Here is a 27,761-nt window from a genome sequence, read left to right as displayed (position 1 = left end):
TACAGGCAGGGTATAGCCAGGTTGGAATACAGGCTAGTGACCAAAAGAGTCCTTGTCAGGACTATTGTAGCAGTATACAGGCAGGCAGGCAGGCAGGCAGGCAGGGTATATAGCCATTCCTAGTGGTGACCGTATACCAGCCTTCATCATATCTGGGGCTGGTGTACACAGTCTAAAACAGTCCTGATAGTGTCAGACTTCTCAGCAATTGTCGCTCCTAAAACCTGTTAGGTTCTTAGTGCGTCCGTGCTTGCATTTAAAAACCGCACGTGTGTGCCTGTCGGTGGCAGCGTACAGGTGCACTTGTGTGCGTTTTTACCAAACTATTATATAACGCACAAGTGTAGTGTATAATACACGTCAGTCAGCAGTGGCTGATAGTGTCAGAGTTCTCGTCATTAATTTTTGCTCCTAAAACCTGTGTTAGGTTCTTAGTGCGTCCGTGCTTGCATTTAAAAACCGCACGTGTGTGCCTGTCGGTGGCAGCGTACAGGTGCACTTGTGTGCGTTTTTACCAAACTATTATATAACGCACAAGTGTAGTGTATAATACACGTCAGTCAGCAGTGGCTGATAGTGTCAGAGTTCTCGTCATTAATTTTTGCTCCTAAAACCTGTGTTAGGTTCTTAGTGCGTCCGTGCTTGCATTTAAAAACCGCACGTGTGTGCCTGTCGGTGGCAGCGTACAGGTGCACTTGTGTGCGTTTTTACCAAACTATTATATAACGCACAAGTGTAGTGTATAATACACGTCAGTCAGCAGTGGCTGATAGTGTCAGAGTTCTCGTCATTAATTTTTGCTCCTAAAACCTGTGTTAGGTTCTTAGTGCGTCCGTGCTTGCATTTAAAAACCGCACGTGTGTGCCTGTCGGTGGCAGCGTACAGGTGCACTTGTGTGCGTTTTTACCAAACTATTATATAACGCACAAGTGTAGTGTATAATACACGTCAGTCAGCAGTGGCTGATAGTGTCAGAGTTCTCGTCATTAATTTTTGCTCCTAAAACCTGTTAGGTTCTTAGTGCGTCCGTGCTTGCATTTAAAAACCGCACGTGTGTGCCTGTCGGTGGCAGCGTACAGGTGCACAATTTGCACAAACTTTGATATAACGCCCAAGTCTAGTGAATACACGTCAGCACAGCATTGCAAAATGCGCAAGGGCGTTGGCAAGGAACAAGGAAGTGGACGTGATGGTGGTGCAGGCAGAGGCCGAGGTCGTGGGCAAGCTCTAATTTTGCCACAACAAAGGGCCACATCTAGTTGCTCGCACGTCCTGTCCCAAATTCTTGGGGACCGCAGCAGTACACCGCTCTTGAACCAAGACCAGTGTCAACAGGTTGTTAGTTGGATAGCGGATAATGCTTCCAGTCAGATTGGCACCACCACAAACACTCTGTCTTCCACACGGTCAAGTGTCAGTAGCCGTGATACTGCACCGCACATTTCAGAACCTGATCCTCCTTCCTACCACAAGGCTGAGTACACGTCCTCGGACATTAATGATCCCACACTTGGACACTCGGAAGAGCTGTTCACATTTCCATTCGCACATTCTGGCCTCTCGCCAGCTCATGTTGAAGTGGGTCATGAGGAGATCGTATGTACAGATGGCCAAATATTTGAGCAGCCACGTTCTCACGAAGTTGGCAACGTGTCTCAACAAGGGGTGGACGATGATGAGACACAATTGTCAGGAAGTCAGGAGGAGGAGCAGGGTGCGGAAGAGGAAGACGACGTGGTGGATGATCCAGTAACTGACCCAACCTGGCAGGAGGATATGCAGAGCGAGGACAGCAGTGCACAGGGGGAGGGAGGCGTAGCATCCCAACAGGCAGTAAGAAGCAGGGTGGTGGCTCCAGGCAGAAGTCAGGCAACCGTTCCCCGGAACAACAACACGACACAAGGTGCCTGTACAAATGTTAGGTCTTCCCGAGTCTGGCAGTTTTTTAAGTTGGATCCAGATGATTCTAAAAAGGCCATTTGCAACACCTGCCGTGCCAGCATCAGCAGGGGTACCAAAACTAGCAGCCTGACCACCACCAGCATGATCAGGCACATGTCAGCCAAGCACCCGACTTTGTGGGAAGTACAACACAGTCGAGGAGCAGTGCTTGCTAATGTCACTGCTACGTCTTCGCTGGTTGTGCATGCGAGCCAATCCCCTGTCCATGCTGCCTGCGAACAAGCCTCCTCCGGTCCTGCACCTGCAGTTGCCTACTCAGAAATAACACCATCATCAAGCACGTCCTTGTCCCAGCGCAGCGTTCAGTTATCCATTCAGCAAACCTTTGAACGCAGGCGCAAATACACTGCCAACACCCCACATGGGCGCCCTGGACAAGCCAGGTCGTCACAGGTACTACACCAACACACTCTACACTCCGGCTAGGCACACCGAAGCTAAACACAAATCCTAGTTGCCTTCCTCCAGGGGCTGATGTCCACACCAGGGGGTGGGCCAGGCGGTTGATCCCACCCACCGAGGAGTTCACAGTCCTGGAGGCGGGAAAAGGAGTCAGATTAGAGATCAGTTTTGGAGTTAGAGAAGTGAAGAGGAGAGGAGACTGACCGTGTCCGGGTGTGTGGCCCGGGCACTCAGCAAGGTTGGCAGACGGTGGTGACCTTCTGCAGGAGAGGCTGATTGGAGTGAACCGTACGGACCGGGGATGGGCGGTGGCCCGCCGGTACCAGATCGGGGAGTGAAGAGAAGCCAGCACCATCCGGCAGGGCCTACGGACCCCGACCAGGCTAGGAGTCGCCGTAAAACCGGTCAAATCCGTTAGCGACAGGAACCTCCAGGGTTTCCCAGCAGTCAAGACCCGATTGAAGGCAACAGCTCACACCGTAGAGGGAAGCACAGTCACCGCCAAGGCTACAGTTCCCAGGGCCAGAGCCTGCGGGCAAAAGGGGCTCCCTCAGCATCCATCCAAGCTGGGGAGCGGGTTACCGGTGGGAAGCCCTCTAGATTTTGGGGGAATAAAAGGGGTCCAACACCACATCCCCACAGGTGCACACCCACCCATCAAAGAGAGCTATAAGCCAATACCACCTTCACATTGCCAGTGTACCAAGTACATGTTGAGCAACATGAAGGCGGCTGGGGTTATCCGTGACAGTTGTAGCCTTTGGGCAGCTCTGTTGATCCTGTTAAAAAAGAAGGACGGCACCACTCCCCGTATTGAGGAATCGCTAGCTGCATTGAGAACTGCAAATTATTTTTCTACCCTTGATCTCACTAGTCACTATTGGCAAGTGTCCGTTGCTGAGGCAGACCGGGAGAAGACCGCCTTCGCCACCCCTATGGGTCTCTGCGAGTTCAAAAGCATGCCCTTCGAGCTGTGCAATGCGCCAGGAACCTTCCAGAGGCTGATGGAATGCTGCTTGGGACAAGATTTTAGGGTGTATAAAAAGGGAGATTAGATCCCGTGATCCCAACGTATTGTTACACCTCTATAAATCACTTGTAAGGCTACATCTGGAATATGGGAACCAGTTTTGGGCTCCACATTTTAATAAGGACATTCAGAAGTTAGAGTCAGTTCAAAGGTGGGCAACTAGACTACTACAAGGAATGGAAGGCCTCCCATATGATGACAAGTTGAAAAAGTTATTAAGTGATTATTGGCTGCAATGGGGCTTTCTGGCTGGTGCCAGCCTCTCTTCTTAGCACACAGGAACCACAATCCCTACACCATGCTTCAATGGATTCTCTCATCCCAGCCCAGTAAAACTACATATTTTACACAGTCATAAGCAGCCAAAAGGGATCTATTCTATTCAATTGCAAATGATCTAGATAAGACTGAGAATAAGATACTGCACGGGACATAGCAGAGTTGGTCAAGTTGAGTGGAGATGAGTTTGCTATTTGGCACAGCTTTTTGCATCAATAAAGCAAGTAAAAGGTGTGAAAGATAAAAAAAAGGGTGAAAGTGTGAAAAGTGAATTGGCCAAATTGAGGTGCATATAAAGTTTTTGCTTTCTTTCAATTAACTAATGGGGCTCATTTGAATCAGGTGAATTGAGTTCTGCTTTTGGAAACTGGGTTAAGAAGGGGTGCACCGGTCCTGGAGGTACTGCAATACCAGGTCAATGCGTGCAGTGGACAGAGCAAGATTTTTTCCATCTCCTTGTTCTAAAAATCCATTTAATATATGGTCCCCAGAGAGGGGACGTATCAGATATTAAACTGATAAGAACAGATTTAATTTTTTTTTTTTTCTGTTTATCAGTAGGACTTCAAAATAACAAAGGTGATCGCCTCCCGTTGCCTGGGAACCGTCCAAGCACAAGAGGGCTATGTGTCACCAGAAGGCGCACACACTTCCTCAAGGCCGGCAGACGTGCAATCCCAGGCACCTTCCAGTACCGACCAAGGTAGCGTCCTCCGAAACTACACTTGATCTTAGCCAAAAGGCCGAGAAGCTATAACCCGAATTGGTTACGGCCTTGAGTGGCACCCTGGCCTATACCGGACACATCTTAGGGAGAGGGAGACAAACCCACGCCTACAGAAGACATTTTGTCACCCAAGCCAACCCTTGAAAAGGCTGTTTTGCAGAGCAAAAACAAGAAGAATGGTGCTTTTTGCAGCCGCCGCCCACTGCAATGAATCTGAATAACTCCTCCTTTTGGACACAAGCACCTCCCCTCCCCCTTGCAGTCTTTCCAATTCATGATACAAAAAGACGGACGGACAGGACAGGACAGGACAGGCTGCCTGACTTTCCGTCACTGCCACCCTTTGCCATCCTTGCCCGTAGAAAGCCCTTTCATCATCCCCAAACCCTAATCTTTTCCCTTCCCTTCCCAGATGCGTCTCACTCCCTTTCATTAGGAAGTGAGCGCAGCCTTTTCTCCGTTCTGCACATGCGCGACGTTAAACACAAATGCGCAGGCGTGCGTTCCATTACCCTCACTGCATTCCACTCCCATACAGGAAGTGGGCGCAGCTATTACTACGGTCGCACATAAAAGAACCCACGGCCACCACTGCACATAGCTGACTCCACCACAGGACACCCACTTCTACACCAACGCAGGTAAGACAGGATCGGCACCTCTATGCTCCCGTTACAATCAGGCTCAGTCACCATGTGATAACGCTCTCAACTCTTTAGTTGCAGGCTCCCCTTGCTTCACCTCCACTGGCTGTGCTGCCATTTCCTCTCCCACCTGGAAGGTATACTTTATTCCACTATTTTCCTGTTTCTCTCTTCCCCCTTTTCCCATAACCTACTTTTATCTGCATTTGTGGGGTATCTATATGCTATTTACATCATAGTTTTATTCATTAATATGGAAGGGAAGAGTGCCCATGAGAGTGTTGAACTGCGGAGAGCAAGAGATTAAGCTGCTCCGATTTGCCACCATTGATAAGCTGTTCTCAGTAGATACACATGCTATCCAAACAGCAGCATCCACCATTGCTTCAGCCCACCCATTCAGTGACAGCTCACCAAGTCAGCCAGAGGAGTGGTGTAAGGAATTACACGTAGGCACTGACTCCACACCTTCACATCACAAGAAGGGGGTCTACAGGCTAGTGCAAGAATACGAGCAAGTCTTCAGCAAACATCCGCTAGACTTTTGAAGAATAAAAGGGGTCAAACACTACATCCCCACAAGTGCACACCCACCCATCAAAGAGAGATATAAGCCAAAACTACCTGCACATTACCAGTGTACCAAGGACATGTTGAGCAACATGAAGGAGGCTGGGGTTATCCGTGACAGTTGTAGCCTCTGGGCAGCTCCGTTGGTCCTGTTAAAGAAGAAGGACAGCACCACTCCCCTGTATTGAGGAATAGCTAGCTGCATTGAGAACTGCAAATTATTTTTCTACCCTTGATCTCACTAGTCGCTATTGGCAAGTGTCCGTTGCTGAGGCAGACCGGGAGAAGACCGCCTTTGCCACCCCGATGGGTCTCTGCGAGTTCAAAAGCATGCCCTTCGAGCTGTGCAATTTGCCAGGAACCTTCCAGAGGCTGATGGAATGCTGCTTGGGACACCGAAACTTTGAAACGGTACTGCTATACCTTTATGATGTTATTGTTTATTCTAAAGCAAACAAGATTTTAGGGTGTATAAAAAGGGAGATTAGATCCGGTGATCCCAACGTATTGTTACCCCTCTATAAATCACTTGTAAGGCCACATCTGGAATATGGGGTAAAGTCCTGAGCAGGTTGATAACCATTGGTTTGAGCATGGTAGGGTGTAGTGCGCATCTTCCTGCATCGGTAAAAGCTGCAGAAGTCCTTGAAGATTTCCGCTTCAAAGGCTGTGCCTTGATCTGTGAGGACTCTCTCTGAGTAGCCATGAGGTCTGCATAAGTGTGCTTGGAAGACCTTCGCTGCAGTATGGGCCATTAGATCTTTGACTTGTACCACAACCATAAATCTCGAGTAGTTGTCTACCATCGTAAGTGCATACGTGAGCTCGCCTCGATATTCTGCAACAAAACTCCCTTTTTCGATTTCAGTTTCAGCAAACACTCCTCTTCCTGTAGAAAATATTTATCATTACCTAAGACAGTCATTCTAATGCATGACAATATTAAGGCAATTTAGTTAAAACTTGTTTTAACTCACCTTTAAGGGGATTGATGTATTTCATGGTCAATCCAGGTTTGTCAGTGATGGCACTGACATAATGTATGGCGTCTTTTTCGGGCGTTATCCTTTGCCTTTTCATTGTGAAAATCCAGTTGCCTATATCAAAGCAAATTCTACTACTTGTAAAGTATGCAGAAAATGAAATGTAGAACATATAACATCAACTGCTTAGGAACGCATCATAGGTTAGTACTTAAAAGGATATTGTCATGTTCTAGTCATAATGCAAGCTGGACATTTTTCATGTTACCCTGTAATCGCCGGCCTGTTCTAATGCTCACAAGCCAAGATATAGGCTCAGCTGCTAAGGCTTCCCTCTGCCTTCTGAATGAAACTTGAATATGTCTGGGTCACTGTGTATATAGCAGGTGCTCAGAAAAAATAAGAGTCAATTCAATAGAAATAGCTCTGGCACACTATAGTGATCAATAACGTAAGAAAAGAACTCTTGGAATGCTGAAAATGCTTTATTTGTGCAAAAGGATAATTCATCCAACGTTTCGACCTTGTTTTTAGGTCTTTATCAAGGATAAAGTTATCTAAGATCATAAAGGGTTACAAAACCATATAAACACGTAATTAGTACATAGTACAACATAACAGTACAATATATTGCTACTTGAGAGTACAATGGGTCAAATGACCATGATGCACATACAAAAAATTTTTCCAAAGCCATAGTGAAAACATTTGTACTGAGGAAAGAAAATTTCCACATGACCTATCTGGAGAAACATTCTGGATCAAACAACCAAAAATAGTCAAGCAGGTAAATACACACCTATATGGATAACAGGATGATATGTGTTCAATTGTATAGCGTCATTGCCATTAAGGTACAAATGGAAAACTTGCAATCCTATATAGTGAAGGAAATGAACACATATCATATCAAAGAACACAGGAACATGGGTGTGAGAAAAACCTCAATGTTTATACTTTGTTCTTTATAATGGTGTGAACATGTATATGTCTCAGTACCTTATGCACTTGAGAATTCTAGTGAGTAGATCATGAAAGCCTATTTCAGAACTGGAATCGGTAAATAATTGTAGGTGGAATCTAAATGAAAAGATGGTACAAGTGTTATCATGACACGTGGGCTATAACACAATGAGGGGCACTGCAGCCAGAAACTTGAGATGCTGCCCCCTGACTGCTGGCCCCTATGCATGTTTAAATAGAGGTCTCCCCCTAGAAAGACACTGACCTGCCGCCCCCGCCTCCTGTGGTGTGACTGGCCTAAGCCCCGCCTCCTGGATACATATCACCGTGCTGCCCAGCTTCCAGCCTCTCGGCTGCAGGACCCGGACCTGTTTGGGCAGCCGGACACAGGGACCCGCTCCTGGAGGCGGTAAGAGAGCTATCAGCAGGGAGGTAAGCGTTTCAGCTCACAGCACTGTTAGCTGTGAGCGGCTCCCTCTATGCTGAGGCACAAGCGATGTGTGACCGGTGAGCGCGGCGTTCTAAGGGAACTACCCGCCCGCTGGTCCGCTTGTGCTCGCCATTATTTAACAACCTCACCCCCCCCCTCCCCCCCACCCCCCCCCCCTCCTCCCCTAAAATCAGCATGGAGGAAAGCGTTCTGCTCACGGCGCTGTTTGCTATGAGCGGCTCCCTCCCTGCTGAGGCTCAAGCTACGTGCGCCGGCGAGCGGCGTTCTGAGGGAACTACCCGCCCGCCGGTCAGCTTGAGCCGCCATTAAGTTTGAAAAAGAGCGCTTCGCGCTCTTTGTCATTGGCCCAAACCCACCCGCCGCCCAGCAACCGCCGACCAGACACCGTCGCCAGTGCCGAGGAGGAGCTGGGTAGGGCTGTGTGCGCTCTGCACGGCACCTAAAAGGTGTGCCTCAGAGCGCAGCTGAAAAGCTCCGTTCTGAGGCGCATGGTGCCGGTAGAGAACGTGCGCTCAGCCTGCAGCTCCTGCCATAGACAGAGCAGGAGCTGCCGGCAAAGCGCACGGAAGTGACATGTCACTTCTTAGAACACAGCGATTCGGGCAACAGCTGAATCGCTGCGTTCTACTATGCAACGTGCGTACGGCCTCTACACAGTCTCCATAGACTGTGCAGGGGACGCAGGACGCATGAATTAGGCACACAGCCTAATTGAAGTGCAGACTCAGTGCAGTCCCTGTCACAGCGCAGGTTGGAGGCACGGTAGGGGAGAATCTAGTATGCAGGCACTAACCTGCAAGAGTCAAATCACCCCATCCCACACGCACTGAACTTCCCCTCCCCTCCGTTTGTATGCCCCGGGAATGCCAAGGGGGCTAGCCTGGGAATGAACCAGGGACCATGTGGGTCTCCCAGTGAGCGGGCGGGTTAAGGGATTCTGTTAGGACTTCAATGTTCAAATTGAGGGGGGCTGGTAGTGAACAGGGGCAAGAAGCAACAGTCAGCAGGTGGCGTGTTTTCCCTCCTGCTGATACCACACCTACACCAAGCCCCCTCCCAGGCCAAAACACACTCCATTTGACATTATGACAATGGTGACTGTTAACAGCCCCGCCCCGTTGTCACACAGGGGATTTCAGCATGTTATGGCGGCGGTGGGTGCGGTGCCGACTATCGCGTTGTACGGTCATGTGCAGGGGTCACGGTAGCAAGCTTTGGCATGGGTAGCCACCATGTCCGGAGTCTGTCATCTTAACCCTTGGATAGGTGTGAGCGTCGTCGTAGCAGGCGTTACGTGGGTAGATCTAGATCCAGTCGTCTTGTCATTTTCTGAATCACCAGGTGAGTACCCTGATGGGGAATGCGGGGTGGGATAAGTCCCCCTAGGGAGGATAACGTGACGTCACAGGTAACAGGCGTCCCGCCCAGCTCTACATGTTGTCACTAAGTTATTTATAACAATGTTATTGGTGCTGAGGGAATCGCCCTCCCCCGTTTCTGTTAAAAGCTGTGATGGTATCTAGCATTCCTACCCCTTGTAGACAGCATTCCACAATCTACCTGCTCTAACTGTAAAGAAGCCTTCCCTATTTCGGAGGATTAAGTTTGGTGGCAGTTTATTTATATTGACCACACGGGTATTTATACAAATTATTATTATTTATTATGCGCCATATAATTCATGGCGCTTTGCATGCGAAAGGGGTTTTTACATAATAGGTACCAGTATAATAATCATAAACCGTACAAGGCACAAACTGGTACAGGGGGAGAGAGGACCCTGCCCGCGAGGGCTCACAGTCTACAGGGGATGGGTGAGGAGACAGTAGATGAGGGCAGAGCTGATTGTGCGGCGCTGTATCGGACTGAGGGTTACGGCAGCTTGTAGGCCTGTCGGAAGAGGTACAAATGAGATATCCTCTGAGACGTCTTTCAAAAATTAAACATATCTTAATTTTTCAACCTTAGTTTAATACAGGCGGCCTCCATTCCTTGTAATAATCTTGTTGCCACCGGTTAACTGACCCTTCAAGTGATTTATTGATTAGTGACAATATTATGGGATCACGGGATCTAACCCCCCTGTTTTACCCCTAATGTCATGCTGTAATTGAAAGAAGGGATCTATATTGGTCACAGTTAGTTTTATCGAAATGTGAGAAGTATATCTCTGTACATTTGCATGGTTTGATTGTTTTTCTAAAACTGCTTCTTTTTTGTAGTGAAGTAATTTTCATCCTTTTTTACTAGATTTTCCCTCTTTGGTTAATTACGTATGTTTTAATTGGTTTTCCTTACCGTAAGAACTGAAAATAAACAAGTGAGATGGGAAAACCGGCAATGTTAGCTATTCGCAGAATAATTATGCCCGCTAATATTTTCTGGACAATTACTTCCACATACATATTCTAAAAGGTATAAATTCACTTTTAGTTTTTGTGTGCGTTGCATGGATTGGGGACGCTGCCCCATCGGGGCTTACGGTCTGGATTCCCTATCTGTATGTTTATGGGGGTGTGGGAGGAGGCTAGAGTGCCCGGAGTAGACCCACGCAGTCACGGGGAGAACGTACAGGCTCCTTGCGGATGGTGTCCTTGGCGGGATTTGGGCCCAGGACCCCAGGGCTGCAGCTAGCCATTGAGCCACCGTGCCATGCCATAATAGTTTCAAGAGCAGGAACAGACAGATTTGTAGATGGAGTATTACGGCGTTGCAGGGCCAGCTGTTTGGGATCATTTGCGATACAAAGTGTTTATATAGTTATATATAAAAAAAAAAAAAAAAAAAAAAATGCTCCTTATGCTGGGCCCGGGGGGACATGGTCCATTAACCTAACTTTGATTGCGCCTTTCCCCCTATTTCGGTTCCAGCTACACAAAAGGGGGGGTGGACTGGGAAATAGGAGAATGACCAGTGGTCCGACGATGCCGGTGGGTAAAAGCCTTAACCAACTACAGCCCTTTCCTCGAATAAGTAATCAGGCTGATTAGGTTTTTGTGGCTTGGAATGATTATGGGTCAACGCAGGGTTGAAGGCAAAACAGGCATCTGGGTTCCGGGTTAGTATCGGGCACCTTATTGCAATCCCAATCTCAGGTATTTTGGTAACTCAACCCACCAGCAGGATCAAGGTTGGAGTTCTCAGCTAGATGATGGGGTGCTCGGTGAAGTTAGGCCTATGATCCGGGCCTCCATTTTGCATTGACCTGACGGTTCGATGGTACGTTATTCAGCGGGTGTTGCTCTGGTGGTTGATGTGCGTGACGATTTTACAAGCCACCCTCTAGTAATACACACCCTGCAGTATTCAGCGAATGTGCACCAATTTCGGTTGCAAGCAAACTGTTACGAGGTCGGTCTTCCCATTTTTAAATTGCGGAACGGTACTGAAGCGATGAGGGTCTTGTGGGGTGAAAGGTATTGAAGGGTTGGATGATTATGGTAAGCGAGTGGAGCACAGTAGGCCTATTCTTTTTTAGCCGAAGATTGTTTGTTTTGTTTTAAAAAAAAAAAAAAAAAAAAAAAAGAAAAAAGTGGGGGTTTGGATTGTTCGCCCCATTGCAAATCTATACATTGATATTTTGGATCTTTTTCCCTCACTCGGCGGGTGTCCCGACGTTGTCGTTTATGTCTCTTAGGCGAGCGGGTGTATGGGACCAGTTTTTACCCATGACGACGGCCCTTCATTTTAGCGTTACGTAGTTGGTCCTCCATTTTGTGGGCTGGTTTTTGGTTGGTAATGCGACGGTTACTCGTTATTTTGGTGTTTGCCAGCCGTGGTACCCGGCACGTACTCTCCCAGAGTTGGGGTGCTACAAGGCTTCAGGAGCCAGCATACATGAGCACAGTTTTCAGTGGATCAGGTAACGACAATGGAAATGCATTATGAGGGACGTCAGGTCGGAGTTGGTTTTTTGAAATCGGGTTTTATTCGACACGTAAGGAGATTCAGAACAGTGTACAGGGCTAATGTAAAATGACATGATTGTGATTTGTTTATCCAAAAAAAAAAAAAAAAAAATTTTTTGTGGGTTTTTGTCTTTTTGTCAGTACCACCTTGGAGAGACGAGGTGTTTGATGGTTACGAGAATTCCCTGTTCTGACAGTGTTTTTGCCTTTCAGATCCAAGTCGGCCCAGTGATTGGGTCCGAGGTTACTTCCATGTATGTTGTCTGCGAGGAGAGCGGATCTTCGCCTCTTCGCCTTGGTGGTCGGTTCTTGGTTCCTGTTACAGTGAAAGTAATTGGAAAGGTTGCCGGAGCTTGGCTCAGCTGTGGGTCTATCAGAGGCGATCAAGATTGCGTGAGCTCTCTTTTCTACAACCGACTTGGTGATACACATAGGCTTCAAGTAGCTGGTCCAAGGCCGTCTAGCTAGGCCTCTTACCCTTATCCGGTCAGAGAGGTACAAGTTTCCCTGTTTTAGTGTGGAGTGTTACAACGATCCGGTCGAAGGTTACCCTCTGGCCCAGGTGGCTTGGAGCTATGGAAGAATGTGATAAGGATCTCTCCTGGCGCATGGTCGATCAGGGCCTACCCAAGTTGTGCTGTTAATAAAGTGTTTTTTAAAAAAAAAAAAAAAAAAAAAAAAAGAGGTTGTTGGTCTGGCACCGCCAGCTGGAAGGCAATATTTGGCTGTCCTTAAGCTCGGATGGGTACACCCCAAAATGATGATGTTATGGATATGGTGGTTTCGGAAATGCCTGGGACGGCTCAGGTATTTCAGTTTTTGGGGGGGGTCGCAGCTTGCTGGCGCGGTGCTGCTCCTTGGCGGAAGGGGTAGAAAAAGTGGTGGTGAAATACCCGCGCCGGACGGCCGGAAGGCGGTACATTTACCTGAACCCCGTGATGTTGGCAAGTTAATGCCTGGTTTAAAGCTGCGACCAAATTTTATGCCAAAAGATGAGAGTGGTTTTTTCTCCATGCCTCTCTCCAAAATGGAAAATTCAAATAAAAGTATTTTAATTTATAAGAGAACGGTGTCGTGTCTTTCTAGGGGGGAAAAATGGTGGTAGTTGGGTCCTGGCAGTCTGAGGGGCACTGCAGCCAGAAACTTGAGATGCTGCCCCCTGACTGCTGGCCCCTATGCATGTTTAAATAGAGGTCTCCCCCTAGAAAGACACTGACCTGCCGCCCCCGCCTCCTGTGGTGTGACTGGCCTAAGCCCCGCCTCCTGGATACATATCACCGTGCTGCCCAGCTTCCAGCCTCTCGGCTGCAGGACCCGGACCTGTTTTCCCACCCTCCCTCCCTTTTTGTTTTCCAAGTTGATTGAGTTTTCTGTGTTTAAGTCGCAGCAGCGGAAGGGGTAGAAAAAGTGGTGGTGAAATACCCGCGCCGGACGGCCGGAAGGTGGTACATTTACCTGAACCCCGTGATGTTGGCAAGTTAATGCCTGGTTTAAAGCTGCGACCAAATTTTATGCCAAAAGATGAGAGTGGTTTTTTCTCCATGCCTCTCTCCAAAATGGAAAATTCAAATAAAAGTATTTTAATTTATAAGAGAACGGTGTCGTGTCTTTCTAGGGGGGAAAAATGGTGGTAGTTGGGTCCTGGCAGTCTGGACCGTGTGACAAAGAAGAAAGGAGAGAAAGAAGAGGAAGAAAATGCAACTACCTGTAACATTACGTGATAGTCACTGGTAAGTATCACTTGACAATTCAAGTGAAAAAGGATTCCTTTATTAAAGGGTTCTCAGTCGCCTCAGGATCATGAAATACTAGGGTAAATGATATGAGAATGGGTAAGAAGCACCACTAAAGGAAATATGAGATGCAGGACATATATCTATAAACCCCTGAACTACATGATAGAAATAAAAAGAAGAAAAAAGAAAAAAAAGAAGAAAGAAGAAGAACACATAGAATGCGGAAAGAGAATGGGTACAACTACCTGAGTTACTGCAGGGAGGCCCCTGGTTGGTATTGTGAGGGTTAGTGGAATTCCTTCACTGAAGGGTTCTCAGTTGCCTCAGGTTCGTGAAAAATGCTATAGACAAATAATGCCCGGAGAAAAGGGGTTCATATACAGCGAATAATGGTAATACAAGGTACATGTGTCACATGTAATAGTATATATATATATATTGTACTAAGCTCTACAACAGAAATAGAAAGTAGTCCCTCTGCCTTCTGTCTAGGTGCCCTGAGTTATGTCCTGTAAACTGTCACAGGGACCCAGACACACATGTGTAGTAGGGGAATATCCCTGCTGAGATGCCAGTGCTAGAGCACTCGTTTGCTGTGGAGTTGAACGCTATGTGAGCAGTTCTTACCTTCAATGAGCAGAAGTCTCTTTTTTCAGATTTCAATATCTCTGTGGGTATCTGGCAGAAATATAGAATACTCTTTACTGCTAAGACCCTGTACACCACTCCCACTAAAGGGGGCTTTACACGCTGCGACATCGCTAATGCGGAGTCGTTGGGGTCACGGAATTTGTGACGCACATCCGGCCGCATTAGCGATGTTGCTGCGTGTGACACCGATGAGCGATTTTGCATCGCTGCAAAAACGTGCAAAATCGCTCATCGGTGACATGGGTCTCCATTCTCGATTATCGTTACTGCAGCAGTAACGATGTAGTTCGTCGCTCCTGCGGCAGCACACATCGCTCCGTGTGACACCGCAGAAACGAGGAACCTCTCCTTACCTGCCTCCCAGCCGCTATGAGGAAGGAAGGAGGTGGGCGGGATGTTCCGGCCACTCATCTCCGCCCCTCCGCTGCTATTGGGCGGTCGCTCAGTGACGTCGCTGTGACGCCGCACGGACCGCCCCCTTAGAAAGGAGGCGGTTCGCCGGTCACAGCGACGTCGCCTGGCAGGTAAGTATGTGTGACGGGTCTGGTCGGTGTTGTGCAGCATGGGCAGCGATTTGCCCGTGTCGCGCAACAGATGGGGGCGGGTATCCACACTAGCGATATCGGGACCGATATCGCAGTGTGTAAAGTAGCCTTTAATAAACTGTGTAAAGGATTTTAAGTAAAAATCCACAATAAACCAGCGCTAGATGGGTTTTTATAATTTTATTAATAGACCACAAATAAAACATTTTTTGCTATCCTTGTTTCAAGACAGAGTATTTGATAATATACAATACACTGATTATTACTAAAACCAAGGACCACATAAAACAAGGACCACATAAAATAAAAAATGAAAGTAATGAGAATAAAATTCTTTTGTATAACCAATTAACTTCGAGGTGATACAATATTCACATTGATTTAGTTTTACCAGTCTAATGTAATGCCCCGGCCGGTGGCATATATTTTGTTTGGTTAATAATTTAGACTTATACAATGAAAGATGTACTATACCACCCCTGGCTAACTTACAAGTTTTAAGTTGTACAATATAAGTTTGCGACGTTATATTCATATATAGGAAGGCAAACAATATTGGCAATTTAGTGGCACCCACCATACGTAATCTTACAGCACCTAATAAGGGAGGATTATTTGGCCTGAAAGGTTTTTTTCCATGCAAAAGCTGTATAGTATGTAAGAATACAAAAAATATTTCACGGAAATCCTTCTTACAGGGGCAGTCAGAAGTCATGATTAGAGAATTTATTACATGTCAATCAAAGGGAGTAGTATATTGCATTCAATGTCCCTGTCAGAAAAAAATACATTGGGAGAACTATTAGACCCCTATGGAAAAGGGTGGGTGAGCACATTAGAAGTGTTAAAAATAAATGTACTAAGCACCCCCTATCCAGACATTATGTGTTAAAACATGGAGGGTCCTTTAAAGGATCCCAAGTATGGGGCGTACAAAAAATAACTAAGGATTGGAGAGGTGGCGATTTCATTAAAAAAATGTCACGAGCAGAAAGCCAATGGATTTTTGAATTGAACACCTTGAAACCATATGGACTCAATAATGATATAGAACTGTTTGCTTTTAATTAATTTATATTTTTATAGGTAGAGGAGTAATAGGTACTGATAATAATACGGAGAGAAGGAAAAAAAAAAAAAAAAAAAAAAAGCGATTGTCATGGAGATATATGTGTATATATGCATAATATATATTAAAATTGGTGCTTCACTTGCCCAAGGTTGATGTAGATATAAGGGGCTTTTCATATTATAGCAAATTTATATTACACCTTTATGATGTCCTTTTGTTAAATTTATTGTTGAAAAAAAGCATATGCATATATACACATTGTCTTCCCAGTATATGATGATACAAGCAAGGCTATATCTTTTTAGAAAAACCTTTAGAAAAACCTTTGCACATAATTATATTATATGGCTATTATGAACGGTCTTTCACAAATTGATATATGTAGTGGTCATTGAATGTTGGTTGAATTTAAACATTGTTTAATTTTATGCAAATTATAACCAATTAAATATATGCATAAATAGTGCTCTAGGCAACAGCTGAGTTATCCTTGAGGAAGGGGGCCGTTACACGCCCCCGAAACGCGCGTCGGATCAGTTTTCTTTTTTTTAGCCTACCTCACCTGTGCGTTGATAACCTGCCAAGTAATCTCTCCCTCGTGTGGAATCAACCGGCTTCCACTGGACACGGTACGGATTGCCTGCTGGAGAGGTTGAGAGGTTACCGCTGACATTTCCTTTGTCTGCAACCAGGATACATTGGTACCTCCAGCGGTTCTGCATTGCTCGTTTGGAAGCGGATCGGAGCCTTGTGTGGTGCTAACCTGCCAAGCAACTTCCTCCTGTGTGGAATCAGTCAGCTGACACTGGATACGGTCTGGACTGCCCGCTGGAGAGGCTGAGTAGTTACCGCTGATCTTATTGTTGTCCGCAGCCAACATCTTGGTGCTTTCAGTGGCTTCGTACTGCTTCATTTCGAAAGTACATTTGGGAGAATACGGGACCGGCTGGTTTGTGGCCTTGTGAAGTGTTATAAAGGCTCTGTAAAGAGGGATGTCGGTAACCATACATCTCCCCCAGAGCCAGCACTAGTCGCGGCCACTGGCCTCAAAACGTCCGCTCTGGAAGTCTAACAGGTCAATCCTGTACATAGCGGTTCCAGCCTAATCAACGGAGAAATCCGGGGTGTTTTTTGCGGTCAAGTTGTTGTGAGGTTTATTCCCCCAGGCCCTGGGGGCGAATATAACGTCGCAAACTTATATTGTACAACTTAAAACTTGTAAGTTAGCCAGGGGTGGTATAGTACATCTTTCATTGTATAAGTCTAAATTATTAACCAAACAAAATATATGCCACCGGCCGGGGCATTACATTAGACTGGTAAAACTAAATGAATGTGAATATTGTATCACCTCGAAGTTAATTGGTTATACAAAATAATTTTATTCTCATTACTTTCATTTTTTATTTTATGTGGTCCTTGTTTTATGTGGTCCTTGGTTTTAGTAATAATCAGTGTATTGTATATTATCAAATACTCTGTCTTGAAACAAGGATAGCAAAAAATTTTTTATTTGTGGTCTATTAATAAAATTATAAAAACCCATCTAGCGCTGGTTTATTGTGGATTTTTACTTAAAATCCTTTACACAGTTTATTAAAGGCTACTTTACACACTGCGATATCGGTCCCGATATCGCTAGTGTGGATACCCGCCCCCATCTGTTGCGCGACACGGGCAAATCGCTGCCCATGCTGCACAACACCGACCAGACCCGTCACACATACTTACCTGCCCGGCGACGTCGCTGTGACCGGCGAACCGCCTCCTTTCTAAGGGGGCGGTCCGTGCGGCGTCACAGCGACGTCACTGAGCGACCGCCCAATAGCAGCGGAGGGGCGGAGATGAGTGGCCGGAACATCCCGCCCACCTCCTTCCTTCCTCATAGCGGCTGGGAGGCAGGTAAGGAGAGGTTCCTCGTTTCTGCGGTGTCACACGGAGCGATGTGTGCTGCCGCAGGAGCGATGAACTACATCGTTACTGCTGCAGTAACGATAATCGAGAATGGAGACCCATGTCACCGATGAGCGATTTTGCACGTTTTTGCAGCGATGCAAAATCGCTCATCGGTGTCACACGCAGCAACATCGCTAATGCGGCCGGATGTGCGTCACAAATTCCGTGACCCCAACGACTCCGCATTAGCGATGTCGCAGCGTGTAAAGCCCCCTTTAGTGGGAGTGGTGTACAGGGTCTTAGCAGTAAAGAGTATTCCATATTTCTGCCAGATACCCACAGAGATATTGAAATCTGAAAAAAGAGACTTCTGCTCATTGAAGGTAAGAACTGCTCACATAGCGTTCAACTCCACAGCAAACGAGTGCTCTAGCACTGGCATCTCAGCAGGGATATTCCCCTACTACACATGTGTGTCTGGGTCCCTGTGACAGTTTACAGGACATAACTCAGGGCACCTAGACAGAAGGCAGAGGGACTACTTTCTATTTCTGGTGTAGAGCTTAGTACAATATATATATATATACTATTACATGTGACACATGTACCTTGTATTACCATTATTCGCTGTATATGAACCCCTTTTCTCCGGGCATTATTTGTCTATAGCATTTTTCACGAACCTGAGGCAACTGAGAACCCTTCAGTGAAGGAATTCCACTAACCCTCACAATACCAACCAGGGGCCTCCCTGCAGTAACTCAGGTAGTTGTACCCATTCTCTTTCCGCATTCTATGTGTTCTTCTTCTTTCTTCTTTTTTTTCTTTTTTCTTCTTTTTATTTCTATCATGTAGTTCAGGGGTTTATAGATATATGTCCTGCATCTCATATTTCCTTTAGTGGTGCTTCTTACCCATTCTCATATCATTTACCCTAGTATTTCATGATCCTGAGGCGACTGAGAACCCTTTAATAAAGGAATCCTTTTTCACTTGAATTGTCAAGTGATACTTACCAGTGACTATCACGTAATGTTACAGGTAGTTGCATTTTCTTCCTCTTCTTTCTCTCCTTTCTTCTTTGTCACACGGTCCATTGTGTTATAGCCCACGTGTCATGATTAGAGTTGAGCGCGGTTCGTGGTTCGTGGTTCTCCAGTTCTAGGCTCGAGTGATTTTGGGGCATGTTCTAGATCGAACTAGAACTCGAGCTTTTTGCAAAAGCTCGATAGTTCTAGAAACGTTCGAGAACAGTTCTAGCAGCCAAAAAACAGCTAAATCTTAGCTTGGTTTCTGCTGTAATAGTGTAAGTCACTCTGTGAATCAAACTATTATCACATTTCAGTGTATAGTGTGCGTGAACAGCGCCTTCAGATCACTGCTGTTTCTATAATGGCGATCGCCATTTTTTTTTTTTTTTTTCTTGTCTTCCTTCCCTAAGCGCGTGCGTCTTGTGGGGCTGGCCAGCATGTCAGCCAATCACAGACACACACACACCTAAGTGGACTTTGAGGCAGAGAAGCAACGGCATGTGTGATAGGATCTGCATGTCACATGTCCCTGCATTATAAAACCGGACATTTTCTTCACGATCGCCATTATCTGCCTTCTGCGTCTTTGGTGTCAGACATCACTGTCGCAGATCCGTCCTTTGTCCTATCGCCGATACAGCTGTATGCGCTGCATACACAGCGTTAGACAGCTTAGGGAGAGCACATTCTAGCAGTCCTTTTAAGGGCTCGTACCGGCAGGGTCAGAGAGCCATAGGTGACAGGTCCTGCAAACAGCAACAGCGTCTGTGTAGCCCAGGTCAGGGATTTCCTCCCTGCATTTCACCATTAGGAGGGAATAGAAAGGCAGGCTTCCATTCCTCTACCCAGAGCACCACAATCCTGCCACTGTACCCTCTTGTCCTCTGCACACTCCAACTCATTCTAAGTAAGCCATTATACTAGCAAACACTCAGTGTACCTAGTGGCATCCTATCTGTGGCTATTGGACTTTGCTATAGTCCCACTAGTGCAAAGACATTTGCAGAGCACATCTGCCTGCATTGCACACTCCAAGTTTTTTAAAGTAAGCAATTTTACTAGCAAACACTCAGTGTACCTAGTGGCATCCTATACGTGGCTATTGGACTTTGCTATAGTCCCACTAGTGCAAAGACATTAGCAGAGCACATCTGCCTGCATTGCACACTCCAAGTTTTTTAAACTCAGCCATTATACTAGCAAACACTCAGTGTACCTAGTGGCATCCTATACGTGGCTATTGGACTTTGCTATAGTCCCACTAGGGCCAAGACATTTGCAGAGCGCATCTGCCTGCGTTGCACACTCCAACAAATTATAACGAAGCCATTATACTAGCAAACACTCAGTGTACCTAGTGGCATCCTATACGTGGCTATTGGACTTTGCTATAGTCCCACTAGTGCCAAGACATTTGCAGCACGTCTGCCTGCGTTGCACACTCCAACGAATTATAACTAAGCCATTATACTACCACACACTCAGTGTACCTAGTGGCATCCTATACGTGGCTATTGGACTTTGCTATAGTCCCACTAGTGCAAAGACATTAGCAGAGCACATCTGCCTGCATTGCACACTCCAAGTTTTTTAAACTCAGCCATTATACTAGCAAACACTCAGTGTACCTAGTGGCATCCTATACGTGGCTATTGGACTTTGCTATAGTCCCACTAGTGCCAAGACATTTGCAGAGCGCATCTGCCTGCGTTGCACACTCCAACTAATTATAACGAAGCCATTATACTAGCAAACACTCAGTGTACCTAGTGGCATCCTATACGTGGCTATTGGACTTTGCTATAGTCCCACTAGTGCCAAGACATTTGCAGAGCGCATCTGCCTGCGTTGCACACTCCAACAAATTATAACGAAGCCATTATACTAGCACACACTCAGTGTACCTAGTGGCATCCTATACGTGGCTATTGGACTTTGCTATAGTCCCACTAGTGCCAAGACATTTGCAGAGCACATCTGCCTGCATTGGACACTCCAAGTTTTTTAAACTCAGCCATTATACTAGCAAACAGTCAGTGTACCTAGTGGCATCCTAAACGTGGCTATTGTACTTTTGTCAATTCACAGTATTGGAACGTTATTTGCAGCACGTCTGCCTGCATTGCACACTCTAACTTTTTTAAACTCAGCCATTATACTAGCAAACACTCACTGTACCTAGTGGCATCCTAAACGTGGCTATTGGACTTTTGTCAATTCACAGTATTAGAACGTTATTTGCAGCACGTCTGCCTGCATTGCACACTCTAACTTTTTTAAACTCAGCCATTATACTAGCAAACACTCACTGTACCTAGTGGCATCCTAAACGTGGCTATTGTACTTTTGTCAATTCACAGTATTGGAACGTTATTTGCAGCACGTCTGCCTGCATTGCACACTCTAACTTTTTTAAACTCAGCCATTATACTAGCAAACACTCACTGTACCTAGTTGTATCCTAAACGTGGCTATTGTACTTTTGTCAATTCACAGTATTGGAACGTTATTTGCAGCACGTCTGCCTGCATTGCACACTCTAACTTTTTTAAACTCAGCCATTATACTAGCAAACACTCACTGTACCTAGTTGTATCCTAAACGTGGCTATTGTACTTTTGTCAATTCACAGTATTGGAACGTTATTTGCAGCACGTCTGCCTGCATTGCACACTCTAACTTTTTTAAACTCAGCCATTATACTACCAAACAGTCAGTGTACCTAGTGGCATCCTAAACGTGGCTATTATACTTTTGTCAATTCACAGTATTGGAACGTTATTTGCAGCACGTCTGCCTGCATTGCACACTCTAACTTTTTTAAACTCAGCCATTATACTACCAAACAGTCAGTGTACCTAGTGGCATCCTAAACGTGGCTATTGTACTTTTGTCAATTCACAGTATTGGAACGTTATTTGCAGCACGTCTGCCTGCATTGCACACTCTAACTTTTTTAAACTCAGCCATTATACTAGCAAACAGTCAGTGTACCTAGTGGCATCCTAAACGTGGCTATTGTACTTTTGTCAATTCACAGTATTGGAACGTTATTTGCAGCACGTCTGCCTGCATTGCACACTCTAACTTTTTTAAACTCAGCCATTATACTAGCAAACACTCACTGTACCTAGTGGCATCCTAAACGTGGCTATTGTACTTTTGTCAATTCACAGTATTGGAACGTTATTTGCAGCACGTCTGCCTGCATTGCACACTCTAACTTTTTTAAACTCAGCCATTATACTAGCAAACACTCACTGTACCTAGTTGTATCCTAAACGTGGCTATTGTACTTTTGTCAATTCACAGTATTGGAACGTTATTTGCAGCACGTCTGCCTGCATTGCACACTCTAACTTTTTTAAACTCAGCCATTATACTACCAAACAGTCAGTGTACCTAGTGGCATCCTAAACGTGGCTATTGTACTTTTGTCAATTCACAGTATTGGAACGTTATTTGCAGCACGTCTGCCTGCATTGCACACTCTAACTTTTTTAAACTCAGCCATTATACTAGCAAACAGTCAGTGTACCTAGTGGCATCCTAAACGTGGCTATTGTACTTTTGTCAATTCACAGTATTGGAACGTTATTTGCAGCACGTCTGCCTGCATTGCACACTCTAACTTTTTTAAACTCAGCCATTATACTAGCAAACAGTCAGTGTACCTAGTGGCATCCTATACGTGGCTATTGTACTTTTGTCAATTCACAGTATTGGAACGTTATTTGCAGCACGTCTGCCTGCATTGCACACTCTAACTTTTTTAAACTCAGCCATTATACTAGCAAACAGTCAGTGTACCTAGTGGCATCCTAAACGTGGCTATTGTACTTTTGTCAATTCACAGTATTGGAACGTTATTTGCAGCACGTCTGCCTGCATTGCACACTCTAACTTTTTTAAACTCAGCCATTATACTACCAAACAGTCAGTGTACCTAGTGGCATCCTATACGTGGCTATTGGACTTTGCTATAGTCCCACTAGTGCCAAGACATTTGCAGAGCGCATCTGCCTGCGTTGCACACTCCAACTAATTATAACGAAGCCATTATACTAGCAAACACTCACTGTACCTAGTTGTATCCTAAACGTGGCTATTGTACTTTTGTCAATTCACAGTATTGGAATGTTATTTGCAGCACGTCTGCCTGCATTGCACACTCTATCTTTTTTAAACTCATCCATTATACTAGCAAACACACAGTGTACCTAGTGGCATCCTATACGTGGCTATTGGACTTTGCTATAGTCCCACTAGTGCCAAGACATTTGCAGAGCGCATCTGCCTGCGTTGCACACTCCAACAAATTATAACGAAGCCATTATACTAGCACACACTCAGTGTACCTAGTGGCATCCTATACGTGGCTATTGGACTTTGCTATAGTCCCACTAGTGCAAAGACATTTGCATAGCACGTCTGCCTGCATTGCACACTACAACTTTTTTAAACTAAGCAATTTTACTAGCAAACACTCACTGTACCTAGTTGTATCCTAAACGTGGCTATTGTACTTTTGTCAATTCACACTACTGCAAATCTATGTGCAGCACCTCTGCATGACAACCTCGTGCTCTGTTTTTAATAAGCTATAATGATAGCACAAAATACTGCCATTTTGTGGCATCATAGAACTGGCTGTTGTATTCCATTAGTGCCCCACTGGTGACAAGCTATTTCTAGCACCTCTACATCACACCCTCATGCACATTTTGCTACGCTAATGTTATAGCAAACTCATGGAATTCATTGCTGCATTTCATAATTCGGAGGGATAGAAAGTCAGGCTTCCTTTAGCTTTTCCTTCTTTTCATAGACAGCATCTCCAAGACAAATTTCCCCTCCACGTCTAAGTGTGGAGAGGCAGCTAGTGCGCATGCGTGTGCCGATGTACCCCAGCTGCAGCATAATTACAGTGTTTCGCCTAGTGAGTATGCTCAGCCTGACTGTGCCATTCCTGACGCTAAGTTTTCATTTCGGGATACAGCGCATGCTCCCACACTAAGTGTGAAAAGCCTCTTTGCACAGGTGCTTGCATTCCGTGCCGGGTCTAAGTCCTGTTTTGGGCATAGACACCATGCTAAAGCTGATAGTCTTTTTTCAGAGACTGTATTTCATGCTACTGAGCATGCTCAGGCACTTCCTGCATCAGAGACTAGGTCCGGTAATGAACTCTTTGGCCCTGGCCCTGATGTGGGGGTCCCATATAGACCACAGGGCATCAGGTGTCCTCCCAAATGGCTTGCAGAGGCCCACACCTATGACTTGTCACCGCATTATTGATGCTCAGACGATGACTGGTGAGGTGTTTGGGTCATGGCAGCCATGAGGTCATCATTGAAGTTGCGTTTCCAAATAGGACGCTAGTTATGCCACTCATGACGTGTCACTCTACTTTTGTCTCCAGGAGGTGCATTGTGGTTCACCCTGGTTTGGGGCGGACCCAGGTTATAAAAGGGGCTGGAGCCAACCAGGAGGTGCGCAGTCTTCTATTATGCTCCGAAAGAGCACACCTCCATGTGTTGAACCCATTGCGGCTTTAGGCCAGAGGTAGGCAGGGATCGGGTGGTGGATGCAGGCCACCACCACAGTTGGTAACGCAGAACGGTTAAGACCAGCTCCTGTCCTAACAGTCCTGCTTGTGCAGCCCAGTGGCATTAACAGGCCTGCTGCTGCTGATGCGCCTGCTGTCCACAGGTGTGGCCCCTACGCACACGGTCAGCGTACTCAATGGCCCCTGTGTTGTTAACAGGGAGTTCCTGGGCTGGGTGGGCATGTGGACCCTGTGACGCTAACAGGGCTCACAGTCTCCAGATCGAATGGCGTCTAACTCGGTTCAGGCTACTATTAGTTTCATAGCCACACAGCTCTGTATCCTCCACCAAACCTTCAAGTTGCCAACCTCTCCTTTTCCAACTGGGAGCACGGTGGACACTGACTGGTGATGGGGATATATACCTTTCTCTTTCTTTTCTTATTAATTTTCGTTATATAGCGGTCACAGATTATATACCACTTTATCCAAATCTGCCAGTCCCACTGTAACAGATGTTGTTTCTTCAGCAAATGTTACAGTTGCTTAACCACCAAATCCACGGACCAAAACTTTTTTCCCCTTTCCAACACACCTGTTCCCCTTTCCAACAGCATCTGTCCTTTTTCAACTCATTTTGGGATATGACCAAAAGTGCAACTGTGCAGGGACACCGTACTCAACGCCATCTCAGCACAGCAGCCATCCCTCGGTCCCTCCGATGTGGACAAGTAAAAGACCATTTCCTCCTATCCATGACAAAGCGTTGAGATTCACTCTGTGCAGCACTGGTGTTTAGTGGACAAGTAGATCTAAGATTGCGTACCACATTCTGCAGATACTCCTGTATACGTGCGTCTATTTCTATGGCAGGAATTAGTTCGCCAAATTTTGTCTTGTACCGGGGATCTAACAGTGTGGCAACCCAGTATTCAGGATTAGTTCAAATTCATACAATCCGAGGGTCATGTAGGTAGTGCAGCAAGAAGGCGCTCATGTGTCTTGTGCATCCAGGAGGACCAAGTCCTTGGTGTGTTGGTGGCAGAGAGGTGAGAATCGTGCATCCTTCCTCTGCCCTCTACCCACAACCTCGCACAACCGAAATGTGAGCAAGCTCTCACTCATCTGCTGAGTCTTCCATGCCCATCGCCAGTTCGTCCTCCATTTCTTCATGGGCTCCTGCACTTTCATCAACACTTTTTGCTGATACTATGCGCCCTTGTTAATCCCTCTCCCTCACCATGAATGCCGCATAGGTGCCGCTGACCATCTGGACCTCGTAGATCTTGTTATCCCTTCCGCATATGACTCCTCCTGTACTTCCTCCCCTTCCTCTTGTCCCAACACCTGACTCAGAATAATAATTACAGTGTGCTCCATCATGTAGATGACCAGAATTGTCACGCTGAGAATGACATTGCCAGTGTTAAACATCTTCGTCGACATTTCAAAACTGTGTAGCAGGGTGCATAGGTCCTTGATCTGACACCACTCCAGCAGCGTGATCTGCACCACCTCTGGATCAAGTTATCCCAGGCTATATGTCTTACCGTATTTCAGCAGGGCTCTGCGGTGCTGCCACACACGCTGCAACATGTGCAGATTCCAATTCCTGCGTGTCGAAACATCGCATTTACGGCGTTTAACTGCCAGACCCTAAGACTTCCGGAGTGATGAAAGTTGTTGAGCTGCTGTGTGCGCACGATGGAAGTGAGCACATAGCGAGCGTGCCCACTGCACAAGGCCATGTAGGCCGTGATGGTGTTTTAAAAATTGCTGGCGAATTCGGTTCAACACGTGAGCCCTAAAAGGCACGTGTGTCACATTGCCCTGAGGATGGCCCGCAGCCAGGTTTGCATCATTGCCGCACACGGCTGTTAAGTCACCAACGTAGTCCGCTCCGTCAATTTGTACTCCGGTTGCCAGGTGACAACGTGTTCCTTTCATGAATAGTGCTGATGATGTGAGAGTAGTCGATGCCAGCGGCGCAGGTGGACGCAGGTTATGCTCACCCACTGGGCTGCATTACCTTGACAGATGCAGAATCTCTGGCTGAATGTAGCTGGTGGGTATCTCACAGATGAAATACCATCATTCAGCTACAACCAATGGGAAGACACCACACCCTTTTTTATGCCCATCCTGTCTGCAGACCACTGCCAGACATAGCTATGAACCTCTGGTTAATTTTACCCCCAGTTCAGTTTTATGATTTTGTGTGCTTGTTACCTGACTACTTTTCCTGCTTGCTGTTTATGTACCTTGTTGGCCGATACGCATTTCAACTCTGCTTGTTTTCTGATTCTTTCCTGGCCGTCCCATTCTGTTCCTGTTCCTCAATTAATGTTTTGACCCTGCCTGACTACTATTCTCTGTAATAGCGGTGTGACTCACATTTCCCATACATTTCAAAGTAAAGCTTTGACCGCCTGATGGCATTGAGCTCTGCTGCCAGCATAGTAAGGAGGTGTGTGGTAGTCCTTGTGCGCAGTTGCAAGGAAGGGTGGCCTGACCACACAGGGTTTGCGCCAAGGTAGAGGACCCACACGAGGTTGAAGAGGCAGAAGCAGTGTATTAACTTCTACATACAGAACAAGGATTGAAACAACTCGTGGGGACGGCAAGACTTGTACAGCAGACCCTTCTCCATCTCTCACCATAGTTTGCCAGTGCCCAGTCAGTGACATGTAATGACCCTGTCTATGCTTACTGGTCCAAGTATCTGTGTTGAAATGCACCCTGTCGCACACAGATTTTCTCAAGGAAGTGGTGATGTTGTGTGCGACATGCTGGTGTAGCGCGGGCATGCTTTTCTTGGAGAAGCAGTGGTGATTGGGCATGTGGTACTGGGGCACAGCGACAGACATAAGGTCTGTAAAATCCTGTGTGTCCACTACGCGTAAAGGCAGCATTTCGGTAGCCAACAGCTTACAGAGGGATAGAGTCAACCACTTAGCTTTGTCATGGGTCGCAGTAAGTGGCCTTTTATTTGACCACATCTGAGGGAAAGAGATCTGGCTGCTGTCTGTAGACGGTGTTGAGTAGGGTGTCCCTGGAAAAATGCAGGTTTGTGAGAAAAGTGCAGGCGGAGACATGATGTTGCCTTCATCTTGCCTTCAGATCTGTTCATCTTGTATCATTTTTAAAAAACACATCAAGCAAGGGTTACTCCAAGCGGAGTCTACCTTTTTTCCCAACATTGGGCACACAGACACCCCATCAGTGGCAGCACTTGTGCCCTAGTTGCAAACAGGATGTTTTGATTTGCATCAAGCACATTCCAAATCCACAAGCATTTACTCTCCCCAGGATGACACAGGGGTAGTAAATTCCTTCTGGATCCATGACTTGTTCATTTTGATGAAC

At 46.3% G+C, this 27,761-nt stretch overlaps 1 non-coding gene across 1 annotated transcript; it reads right to left on the bottom strand.

Moving 5' to 3' along the window:
* Window positions 1–4,050: 4,050 nt before the first annotated feature.
* On the bottom strand, window positions 4,051–4,247 carry LOC142265718 (U2 spliceosomal RNA). The gene has a single exon (XR_012731975.1). It is a non-coding gene; the product is annotated as a U2 spliceosomal RNA (small nuclear RNA).
* Window positions 4,248–27,761: the final 23,514 nt, after the last annotated feature.

This window comes from Anomaloglossus baeobatrachus, unplaced genomic scaffold (assembly GCF_048569485.1).
Source record: "Anomaloglossus baeobatrachus isolate aAnoBae1 unplaced genomic scaffold, aAnoBae1.hap1 Scaffold_2751, whole genome shotgun sequence".
Lineage (NCBI taxonomy): Eukaryota > Metazoa > Chordata > Amphibia > Anura > Aromobatidae > Anomaloglossus > Anomaloglossus baeobatrachus.
This window is presented reverse-complemented; position numbering and strand designations above follow the sequence as displayed.